Source organism: Mesoplodon bidens (assembly GCF_964165515.1).
Source record: "Mesoplodon bidens genome assembly, chromosome: 6".
Classification (NCBI taxonomy): domain Eukaryota; kingdom Metazoa; phylum Chordata; class Mammalia; order Artiodactyla; family Ziphiidae; genus Mesoplodon; species Mesoplodon bidens.
In genome coordinates this window covers 8211608-8222948 of record NC_138162.1, presented here as the reverse complement: position 1 = coordinate 8222948, position 11341 = coordinate 8211608, and the positions used below count along the sequence as shown (strand labels likewise).

Here is an 11341-nt window from a genome sequence, read left to right as displayed (position 1 = left end):
TAACACATTTAGGGCTTCCCTGGTGGCACAGTGGTTGAGAGTCCGCCTGCCGATGCAGGGGACACGGGTTCCTGCCCCGGTCCGGGAAGATCCCACATGCCACGGAGCGGCTGGGCCCGTGAGCCATGGCCGCTGAGCCTGCGTGTCCAGAGCCTGTGCTCCGCAACGGGAGAGGCCACAACAGTGGGAGGCCCGTGTACCGCAAAAAAAAAAAGAAACACATTTAGGGAAAAAAATCAATACAACTGTATACATCATTACTGAAAACTGTATACCATCATACAAAAAAGGATTTCATTTTGGGAAATTGATTCCTAATTTATGGCAATTTTACTTTCAGAAATAAAACCACAAAACAACACAATCTGGGAACAGATGTATATGTATGACTGATTCACTTTGTTATAAAGCAGAAACTAATAAAAAAATAAAAAAATAAAATCCAAAAAACAAACAAACAAAAAAAACCCAAAAAAACCCACAACACAATCTAATTCAATCTTAAAGGCTGGCATGCTGAGCAAGGAATGTTCTTATTCTTTGTAGGAGATCCTTCTTTACACTGTCAGGTACCAGGGCTCTGCCTTTTGGTGTGATTTCAGCCACCAAGTCATCAACAGTAACGTGTTCTAGTACTTTTTCTTTAATTACCTCTTTACAGTGTGCCTTCAACTGATCCTTCCAGCCACATTCAATTAACTTAGCTCTCAGTAACTCTTTGAGGAGTTCTCTTTCTCCAGTTTCTATCAACTTTTATTTAATTGCTGCTCTCACCTGCACATCTTTGTTCATCTTGCTAACCACCATCACTGCGGGCAAGGGCCGTCCCTTCCCAGCGATGAAATGACCCTTGCAGCGATTACTGTTACCTACAACATTCTTTGGCTGCCCGGACCTAGACCCCAGGAGAAGCTTTAAGATTAAAGAAAACATGGGGGGGAGGGCTGCCCTGGTGGCGCAGTGGTTGAGTCTGCCTGCTAATGCAGGGGACACAGGTTCGTGCCCCGGTCTGGGAGGATCCCACATGCCGCAGAGCGGCTGGGCCCGTAAGCCATGGCCGCTGGGCCTGAGCGTCCGGGGCCTGTGCTCCACAACGGGGAGAGGCTACAGCAGTGAGAGGCCCGTGTACCACAAAAAAAAAAAAAAAAAAAAAAAGAAAACATGGGGGAAAGGGGAAAAGCCCTGTTGACTGTGACTGTAATGAGGTCAAGAGTATAGGTAATGTACACATAAACAAAAAAAAATTTTTTAAGTCCAAAAGTATTGACAAGGTTGGGGGTTACAGGCCTGGTCCAAACTCTTGGGTTAGCTGTCTGCTACCGCTGTCATTTTCTTCTCGTCTTTGCTTGGTGGTGCTTGTCCATTGAAGCTGGGTGTCAGAAACAGGGGTTGAAGTCCATTCAGGTGGAGGGAGCTTTTTTATTTTTATTTTTTAAATAAATTTATTTATTTATTTCATTTTTGGCTGCGTTGGGTCTTCACTGCTGTGTGTGGGCTTTCTCTAGTGGTGGCGAGCCAGGGCTAATCTTCGTTGAGGTGCGCAGGCTTCTCATTGCGGTGGCTTCTCTTGTTGCGGAGCACAGGCTCCGGACGCGCAGGCTCAGCGGCCATGGCTCACAGGCCCAGCCGCTCCACGGCATGTAGGATCTTCCCGGACCAGGGCACGAACCCGTGTCCCCTGCATCGGCAGACGGACTCTCAACCACTGCGCCACCAGGGAAGCCCTAGCTATCTATTTTACGTTTGGTAGTGTATATATGTCCATGACACTCTCTCAGTTTGTCACAGCTTACCCTTCCCCCTCCCCATATCCTCAAGTCCATTCTCTAGTAGGTTTGTGTCTTTATTCCCGTCTTACCCCTAGGTTCTTCGTGACATTTTTTTCTTAGATTCCATATATGTGTTAGCATACGGTATTTGTCTTTCTCTTTCTGACTTACTTCACTCTGTATGACAGACTCTAGGTCCATCCACCTCACTACAAATAACTCAATTTTTTTTCTTTTTATGGCCGAGTAATATTCCATTGTATATATGTGCCACATCTTTTTTATCCATTCATCTGATGATGGACACTTAGGTTGCTTCCATCTCCTGGCTATTGTAAATAGAGCTGCAATGAACATTTTGGTACATGACTCTTTTTGAATTATGGTTTTCTCAGGGTATATGGGCAGGTGATTCTTAACCACTAGAGAGGGGGCTTTTTTAAATGAGAGATGTGAATCCACGAGTCTATGCCTTTTAGTTTGGCAGCGCATAGATTAGTTAATAATACCAGATAAGGTCCTTTCCAACATGGCTGCAAAGAATCTTTTATTTGATGTCTTTTCCAATAGACAAAATCTCCAGGTTATAATCCATGATCCTTAAGGTCTTAGACTCCTGAGAACTCACTGTGAAAGAAATTACCTACCAACTTTTCATTTCCTTTCAGTGCCTTAATAAGACCCTGACAACAATGTAATATATCTCCGTTGAGTAAGGTTGGTTCATATATTCTCTCATGCAGTCACAGAAGCCATCCTGCTATTATTTCAAAAGGAGATAGCTGATGTTTACCAAGAGGTGAAGATCTAAGGTTGAGAAGCACTAGCAGAAGAGCTTTTGGCCATGAGAGATTAAATGCTTCTGAAAGTTTTGCCAGTTGAGTTTTGATAGTGCTGTTATTTCTTTCTGCCAGTCCTGAAGATTGGGGACGATAAGTGCAGTAAAAATGCTGCATTATTGGCCAAATGTTACAAATAGATTTAATTATTTGTCTGGTAAAGTGAGTTCCCCGGTCACTATGTAACTTGGAAGGAATTTCCCAAACAGGAATTACCCTTTCCAACAACAATTTACCCACTGTTAAAGCCATTGCTCTCCTGCAGGGAAAAGCTTCAACCTAGTGTAAAAACATGCAGATCATTATGAAGATATATTTATATCCTTGAGATGGTGACATTTGGACAAAGTCCAATTGTCATACCTCAAAGGGTTCCTTAAGAAGGGGTAAGTGGCCTTGTGACCCATGAAGCGGTTTTTCAGAATTGTATTTAGGGCACGTAGTAGAGTGAGTATATACTTTATGAGCCACCATGGGAGAAAATTTCCAAAAATATTGTTCTCTCCATAAGACCATCTTCTCAGGTACCCAATGAGTTAAATAATGTACATTCTGGAGTAATGGCAATTGTGCTCCAACAGGCACTATAGTTTTTTTGTGTGTGACAGGGTCAAAAATTCCCCCTTTTTGTTGCCATATCTGTTTCTCTTCTCTAGTGGCAATTTCTTGAGCCTGTAGAAGGAAATCTTTTGCTGGGTTAGCAGGGTTAACAGAGAGCAGTGGACATCTTGAGGCTGAACAGGATGAGTTTTTACTCCTTTTTTTTTTTTTTTTGCGGTACTCGGGCCTCTCACCGTTGTGGCCTCTCCCGCTGCGGAGCACAGGCTCCTGATGCACAGGCCCAGCGGCCCATGGCTCACGGGCCCAGCCGCTCCGCGGCATGTAGGATCTTCCCGGAGCGGGGCACGAACCCGTGTCCCCTGCATCGGCAGGCAGACTCTCAACCACTTCGCCACCAGGGAAGCCCCAGGATGAGTTTTTAAAGCTGTCTGTTGGCTGCAGCATCAACAAGCTGATTCCCTTTAGCTTCCATAGTGTCAGATTTTGAACGCCCTGGTGTTTTATTTAATTTTCTTTCTTTTTTTTTTTTTTTTGTGGTACGCAGGCTTCTCACTGTTGTGGCCTCTCCCGTTGCGGAGCACAGGCTCCGGACGTGCAGGCTCAGCGGCCATGGCTCACGGGCCCAGCCGCTCCACCGCACATGGGATCTTCCCGGACCGGGGCACGAAGCCGTGTCCCCTGCATCGGCAGGCGGACTCTCAACCACTGCGCCACCAGGGAAGCCCTGCCCTGGTGTTTTAAATAATTGCCAACTATACTGGTAGTTGTATAGCATTTAATAACTCTGCAACCTCTTTTCCATTTTTTGTAGGCTGTCCCAAAAAGATTAAAACCCCTCATTGTTTCCATTGCATTTCAAATTTATGTGCCACTCCAAAGACGTAACGACTATCAGTATAAATATTTGCTATCTGGTCTTTATACAGTTGACAAGCTCAGGTTAAGGTAACTAATTTGGTTGTTGTGCTGACTTTGTTTCTGGTAAATAAGAGCTTTCAATTATGTCTACTGTGACCATTACTGCATATCCAGCTCAGTAATGTCTCTGCTCTTCCTTTAAGTAGGATTCATCTTGTTGATGAAAAATTAATCAATGGTCGATCTAAGAAAGAAATAGAGAATTTTATTAAAGCCAACCTGAGGATTATAACCCAGGAGACAGTCTCTCAGAGACAGTCTCTGAGAACTATTCCACCCACAAGAAGTTGAGAGAACAGTAATATACATTTTTGAGATAAAGGATCATATATCAGAATGACATATTGGCATTTTACATAAGGTTCACCAAAGATACATAGTCCAGATCTGCATGTACTAGGTGAGTGGTGGGTTGTTGGGACTCCGTACAGGACTGAGCAAGGAATGTTATCTTCTACATAGAAGAAAAAAATTGATCTTTATGGTTGAGCAGGTATTTCTGCCATTGGGGAGGTCTGGTTAATGTATAATGCAGATGCACATTGCACACTAAAGGGAAGGGAGGAGGCCCAAACAGGCATAGAGAAAATTTTATGTTTGGATTTTTCTTGTCTTGTCTTAAAATATGAATCTAATTTCATCAATCTGTAAACCTAATTAAATCAGCGTTATCGGTAAGAGTTTCTTGTAAGTCATTCCTAGGAGCAAGAAGATAATCTGTTAATAATCTGTGGTTGTTTTCTTCCTGTAGTGTCGGAAGCAAAGTTGCAGGATTAAGGTTATTATGTCGAACTAAGGTAATATTAGGTGCACAGAGTAACAATGCTTCATAAGAAGCTAATCAGCTTATAGAATAGTGCTGAGTGTGGTGAGAGTTTAGAAGAGACTCAACTGAGTATGGGACATAAAGAGTTAAAGGAGACCCAATTACTGTTTCTTCAATAGCCTTACAAAAGAGACCCGTTGCTGAAAGAGCCCTTATATAAGGTAGAAGTCCTTTTGCTATTGAGTCTAATTGCTGACAGTAATGTCCAGTGGGTCAATGTTGATCACCATGTTTTTGAGTTAACACACCTATAGCACTTCCTTTATCTTCATGTACAAAGGGAAAAAATGGCTAGTTATAACTAGGGAGTCTCAAAGCCAGAGTTAAGATGGACTTTAAGGTTCTTAGGACAGCTTTTCCTTTTGGCATCCATTCAATCAGATCAGGCTGGTCAGACTTAAGTAATGCATATGAAGGTTGAGTAATAAGTGAAAAGTTAGGTACCCAATCCCTGCAGTATCCAGTTAGTCCCAGAAATCCTCTCCATTGTTTTTTATTGTTTATTTGTTTCTTTGGGGCAGTGAAAAAGCCAGAATTCCTTTCATTCTTTCAGACTCAATCAATAGTTCATCCTTAAAAATTAAGTGGCCCAAATGTTTTACAATAGGTAAACAAAATTGGAGTTTATCTTTGGACACCTTATATTCTTCTGATGCTAATTGTTGAAATAGATGGTGTCCTTTTGGGAATCTAATTTAGTTTTGGAACATAAAAGCAACTCATCTATATATTGAATTAAGGTGGCGTCATTAGGAAAATCTACATTAGCTAAATCAGCCTTGAGTATTTGAGAAAAGTAAGTAGGACTTTCAGTATAGCCCTGTGGCATGACTGTCCAGGTATATTGATGATCTTCCCAGGTGAAAGCAAAAAGATGTTATCTTTTCCCACAGGGATACTAAAGAAGGTGCTGCATAAATCAGTTACTAAAAAATAGCTATCAGCTGGAATGGCTGGGAGCAGTGTGTGTGAGTTTGGGACCACAGGATGTCAGGGAATCACAACATTATTTCTAGCTCTCAGATCTTGAACAAAGCTCCAGCCTTTCCCATTTGGCTCTCTCACTGGTAAGATAGGTGTTTTACAAGGACTAGTACAAGGAATTACAAGTCCCTTCTTAAGAAATTCCTAAATAATTCCATTTAATGCCTCTGATTTAAGTGGATATTGTTGAATATCAGGTAGAGGCTTAAAGTTATTAACAGTTGCCTTAACATGAGTAGCCAATTTAATTTTTCTAATATCTGAGGAAGAAGATGACTATAATTCTTTAGGCACTTGTGATAACAGGTCATCAATTTTTTTCTTGGTCTGTTTGAGCCACTGATTTTATAACCATCAATGTTTCAGTAACAGATCTGGATCAGCATCCCAATTTTAAAAGTCTAGAAGCATTTCACCTTTTTGTGAAAAGGCTATAGGAGGATTGTAGGCTTCTAAAAGGTCTCATTCTATCAAATGAATCATGGCACATTTTATTAGAAGAAACACGTTTCCCTGTGATAGTTCCTAACTGAAAGCTTATGGGCTCTGCTTTTAAAACTTGCGAAAATAAATTAGAAACCTCTACTATTTGAACTGATTGTTTACTCCAAGGGAGAGGACAATGAATAAGGGTACGGTTAAGAACCGATACAGCAGCCCCAGCATCTACAAGGGCTTTTGAAGTTTCCCCTCCAATTGTCGTTTAGATTTCCCCTGACATACTGAGGAGGAGGAGGGGGAGGGGGAATACCCTTGCATGATCCTCAGAGCTCCGCTATTTCTTTTTAGTTTTGCTGTGTTCCAAATCCCATTTAAATGTATGGCAGTCAAGTTGGAAATGACCAGGTCTTTTGCAATAAAAACAAGTGCGGTCATTTGGTTTTGGGCCGGAGTTAGAAAAAGGTGTTTTCGTAGGGCCACTAAGCTGTTGCTGTTGTACATTCTTGCCTTTAGTGACTCTTTCTCTTTCTTTTGGAAGGTTTTAGAGAGCTTGTCTGCAATAGTGACAAGCGCGTTGATATGTATTGTGGCCCTGTTCAGTTCATGCCTTTTAACTAGCTTTGCTAATTCTTCACCTAATCCTTTTTAAAAGATTGAATTTAGAACTGGATCATCTTGATGATTTTGAAACATTTCAGAGGCCATTCCGGAGTGCTGTTTACAGATTTTCTTAAACCTCTCAAAATGATCAAAAATAGTTTCTCCGGGCTTTGGTTTACATTGGTGGATCTTTGTCCAACCTATTTTCTTAGGAAAACTTTTGAGAATGGCTTGGTACAAGCTATGAGCAAGTTCTCTACACCTGTGAAGATCTACAGGCTCACGCTTGTGAAAATCTTCTATAGGCACCTTCCATTCTGCCTCTTATATCCATCCTCTGGCTTTACTTTTGGATACCAGCAAACGCACAAGCTGATATAAATCTGACTATCCTGGTTCATATGTCCTAACAGTCAGATAGAATTCTCCAGCAAACCCTAAAGGATCTTGTAAAGGGTCTGGGAAATCCTTAGTTAAATTTTTAGGTTCAGTTCTAGTGCAGGGAGTATCATAAGTGCAGGGTCACCTCTTCCAGTATAGCCTTCTCCTTTAAAGGTGCAGGAGGAGGTAAAGCAGACAAGTCAGGGTATAGAAGTTCTGAAAGCTGCTGAAGGAGGGGAAGGAGGAGGAGAAGGGGAGAGGGTAGCTTCTGAGCTTTTCTCCAATTTAACAAGTTCCTAATAACTTTCGGTTAGTTTCCTGTAAAGATGCCATTGTATCATTACCACGCTTGGAAGCTTCTAAGTACCAATGGAAATATGCTTCCCATCCTGTCTGTGTAATTTTATAGTCAGCTTTTTTCCATTGTGCATGTAAGTAAACTAATTTTGGTAAGTCGAACGTTCCCCATTTTGACCACTAAAGAGGTAAGCTATCTTTTGTTAGATCTTCCCATTTTACCAGGTAATTGCATGTCTGGGCTCCATAGGTATTGTACATGAAGCCAGTCAGAGTTCCAGTGGGTGGCTGCCCGTCCAGGAGCTGCTCAGCTTTAGAAGCAAGATTTCCCATTTTCTTCCAGTTTTGTCTTTTTATAAAGTCTGAACAATTTCTAAGGTCAGAAGTGTGCTGCTTATGAGCTTAGCTCCTCAAGGTGTCACCCTTGAGTTGGTTCTGCTCTTCCGCATCTCAGTTTCTCTAGCTGGCAGTCTAAATCCACAGCGGGGGCTCTGAGCACTGAATGACCAGTTTGTGTGTGTGTCCCTGGGAGAGCCGTAAATAACTTAAAGTGTTATGATGGGTTTCCCTGTGGGACCACTACTCATCACCAGGATTAATCCTCAGATACTTCCACTAGGTTCTTAGTTGCCTGAGGACACCTTGTGCCCACAAGGAGCAAATATCCCTTTTCTTCAGAGACAAATAGGTTCAATTTCTTGTTTTGTTGTCAAATAGTTTGTTCAGACCATATGTACACAATCTTTCCAATTTAAGCCATATTAAATAAGGCCATCCAACCCAGTTCACCCCAAAGTTCCTTCTAGGATTTCCCTGTGTAGGAAATCCCCCCCCCAGGTCCCTGCCTAGGAAATTCCTCCTAGGTCCCTTCCACCCAGGAAATGTATTGGTACTCCCTTAAGACTCCAAGTCTTAAAATTTTAACAGCTCAGATAAAACTCAGGACTGTCTGATGGGATTAACAGATGCACACTAACATATAGAAAATAGATAAACGACAAGGATCTACTGTATAGCACAGGAATCTATATTCAATATATTGTAATAAACTAAAATGGAAAAGAATTTTTAAAAAAAGAATATAGATATATACATATATATGTATAACCGAATCACTTTGCTGTATACCTGAAATTAACATAATGTTGTAAATCAGTTTTACTTCAATTAAAAACAACAACTCAGGACTGTCCAGAATGAGGTCCAGATACCAGGAAGAACACACCCAAGCACTTGAAGGGTGCTGTGAAGCCTGGAGCTCGAGGGGCTTGTGCTTGGTACTGAGAGCTGGTCCAAAGTAGACCCCATGTGACCACAGGTGGGTTTCTCTGATATCCTGCAGCCTACGCCAAGCAATGTCGACAGAAATCATCAATAATCAATTCATAATAAAGAATAGGAAAGAGTTTGATTCGCGCCAAGCTGAGGATGAAAGCCCAGGAGGAGCCTCTCAGTAGCTCTGAGGACTGCTCCGTTGAAGCATGGTTTCCAGCATAATTTTCTGCCTTACAGAACAAAAAACATACATCACCTTGACGGGACTACATTCCTTCAAGGTTTGAATAGAGGTAGATTTAGTGTACACAGCGAGATAGCAGGACCCTGGTGTCTGGGAAGGGAAGCTTATCTCCAAGGGAGTGTCAGCATGAATGCCAAATTCTCATTTTCCACACAGATATTCTTTACCTTACAGATGTACTGTGTGTGTTTGACAGGCCTTGAGTCAAGCTGTTTTACTTCACACAAAGTTCAGGGTGAAGCATGCATAAGCCAAAATGACGCCCCCATACCTCAATATATGAAAAATTTCTCCATCAGAATGCAATCACCTTACTTATCTTTCTAATCTCTTCCATGGTTCTTAGTCTGTTAAAATTTTCTACTTCCTAGCTCAATTTTGATAGTTTATATTTTGCTGAAAAATCATATTTCCTTTGGTTATTTCAACTTATTACCACAATATTTTAAATCATTACTTTAATGACATCCATATTTGTGTTTATACTGCCTTTCTCATTCCTAAAGTTGCATATTTTTTTAAATTGGGGTATAGTTGCTTTACAATGTTGTGTTAGTTTCTGCTGTACAGCGAAGTGAATCAGCTATATTTGTGTGTGTGTGTGTGTGTGTGTATGTATATATATATATATATATATATATATATATATATACACACACATACATATATATATACCTCCCCTCTTTTTTGGATTTCCTTCCCATTTAGGTCACCACAGAGCATTGAGTAGAGTTCCCTGTGCTACACAGCAAGTTCTCATTAGTTACCTACTTTATACATAGTAGTGTATATATGTCAATCCCAATCTCCCAGTTCATCCCACCCCTCCTTTCCCCCCCTTGGTGTCCATACGTTTGTTCTCTATGTCTGTGTCTCTATTTCTGCCTTGCAAACAGGTTCATCTGTACTATTTTTCTAGATTCCATATGCATGCATTAATATATATTTGTTTTTCTCTTCCTTACTTCACTCTGTATGACAGTCTCTATGTCCATCCACCTCTCTAAAAATGACCCAGTTTTGTTCCTTTTTATGGCTGAGTAGTATTCCATTGTATATATGTACCACATTTTCTTTATCCATTCATCTGTCGATGGACATTTAGGTTGCTTCCATGATCTGGCTATTGAAAATAGTGCTGCAATGAACATTGGGATGCATGTGTCTTTTTGAATTATGGTTTCCTCAGGGTATATGCCCAGTAGTGGGATTGCTGGGTCGTATGGTACTTCTATTTTTGTTTTTTTAAGGAACCTCCATACTGTTCTCCATAGTGGCTGTATCAATTTACATTCCCACCAACAGTGCAAGAGGGTTCCCTTTTCTCCACACCCTCTCCAGCATGTATTATTTGCAGATTTTTTGCTGATGGCCACTCTGACAGGTGTGAGGTGATACTTCATTGTAGTTTTCATTTGCATTTCTCTAATAATTAGTTATGTTGAGCATCTTTCCACGTGCCTCTTGGTCATCTGCATGTCTTCTTTTTTTTTGTAAATTTTTCAAAATATTTATTTATTTATTTATTTGGCTGTACTGGGTCTTAGTTGTGGCATGTGGGATCTTTGTTGCCACGTGCGGGATCTTTTAGTTGCAGCATGAGGAATCTCTAGTTGTGGCATGCAAACTCTTAGTTGTGGTATGTGGGATCTAGTTCCCTGACCAGGGATCGAACCCCAGCCCCCTGCATTGGGAGCATGGAGACAGCCACTGGACCACCAGGGAATTCCCTGTATATCGTCTTTGGATAAAGTTGCACATTTTTGCTTTCTCTCTTTGCTTTGACTCGCCTTTAGTTAAGATTTTTCTCATTTTATTTGTCTTTTCAAACAAATTTTATCTTTTTCATATTTTTTCCTATATTATTTCTGTCAGCTTTCTTCTCATTCTCCCCTCTTCTTTTATTTTATTGCTATTTTTCTAATTTCTTAGGTTGAATATTTGATTCAGTTGCTTTGGGGCTTTTATTTGGGTTGGCCAAAAAGTTCGTTGGGGCTTTTCCATAACATCTTACGGAAAAACCCATATGAACTTTTTGGCCAACCCAATATTAACAATAAAAGTATTTAAGGCTATCAATTTTCTTTCTTTTTAAAAATTAATTAACTTATTTTAAATTTATTTTTGGCTGCATCGGGTCTTAGTTGCAGCACGTGGGATCTTTCATTGTGGCACGCGGGCTTCTCTCTAGTTGTGGTGCACTCCA

General features: G+C 40.9%; 1 pseudogene across 1 annotated transcript; it reads right to left on the bottom strand.

The window, feature by feature from the left end:
* Positions 1–234: 234 nt before the first annotated feature.
* Positions 235–1253, bottom strand: LOC308618466 (transcription and mRNA export factor ENY2-like; annotated as a pseudogene). The gene has a single exon. The product of its transcript is annotated as a transcription and mRNA export factor ENY2-like (transcript).
* Positions 1254–11341: the final 10088 nt, after the last annotated feature.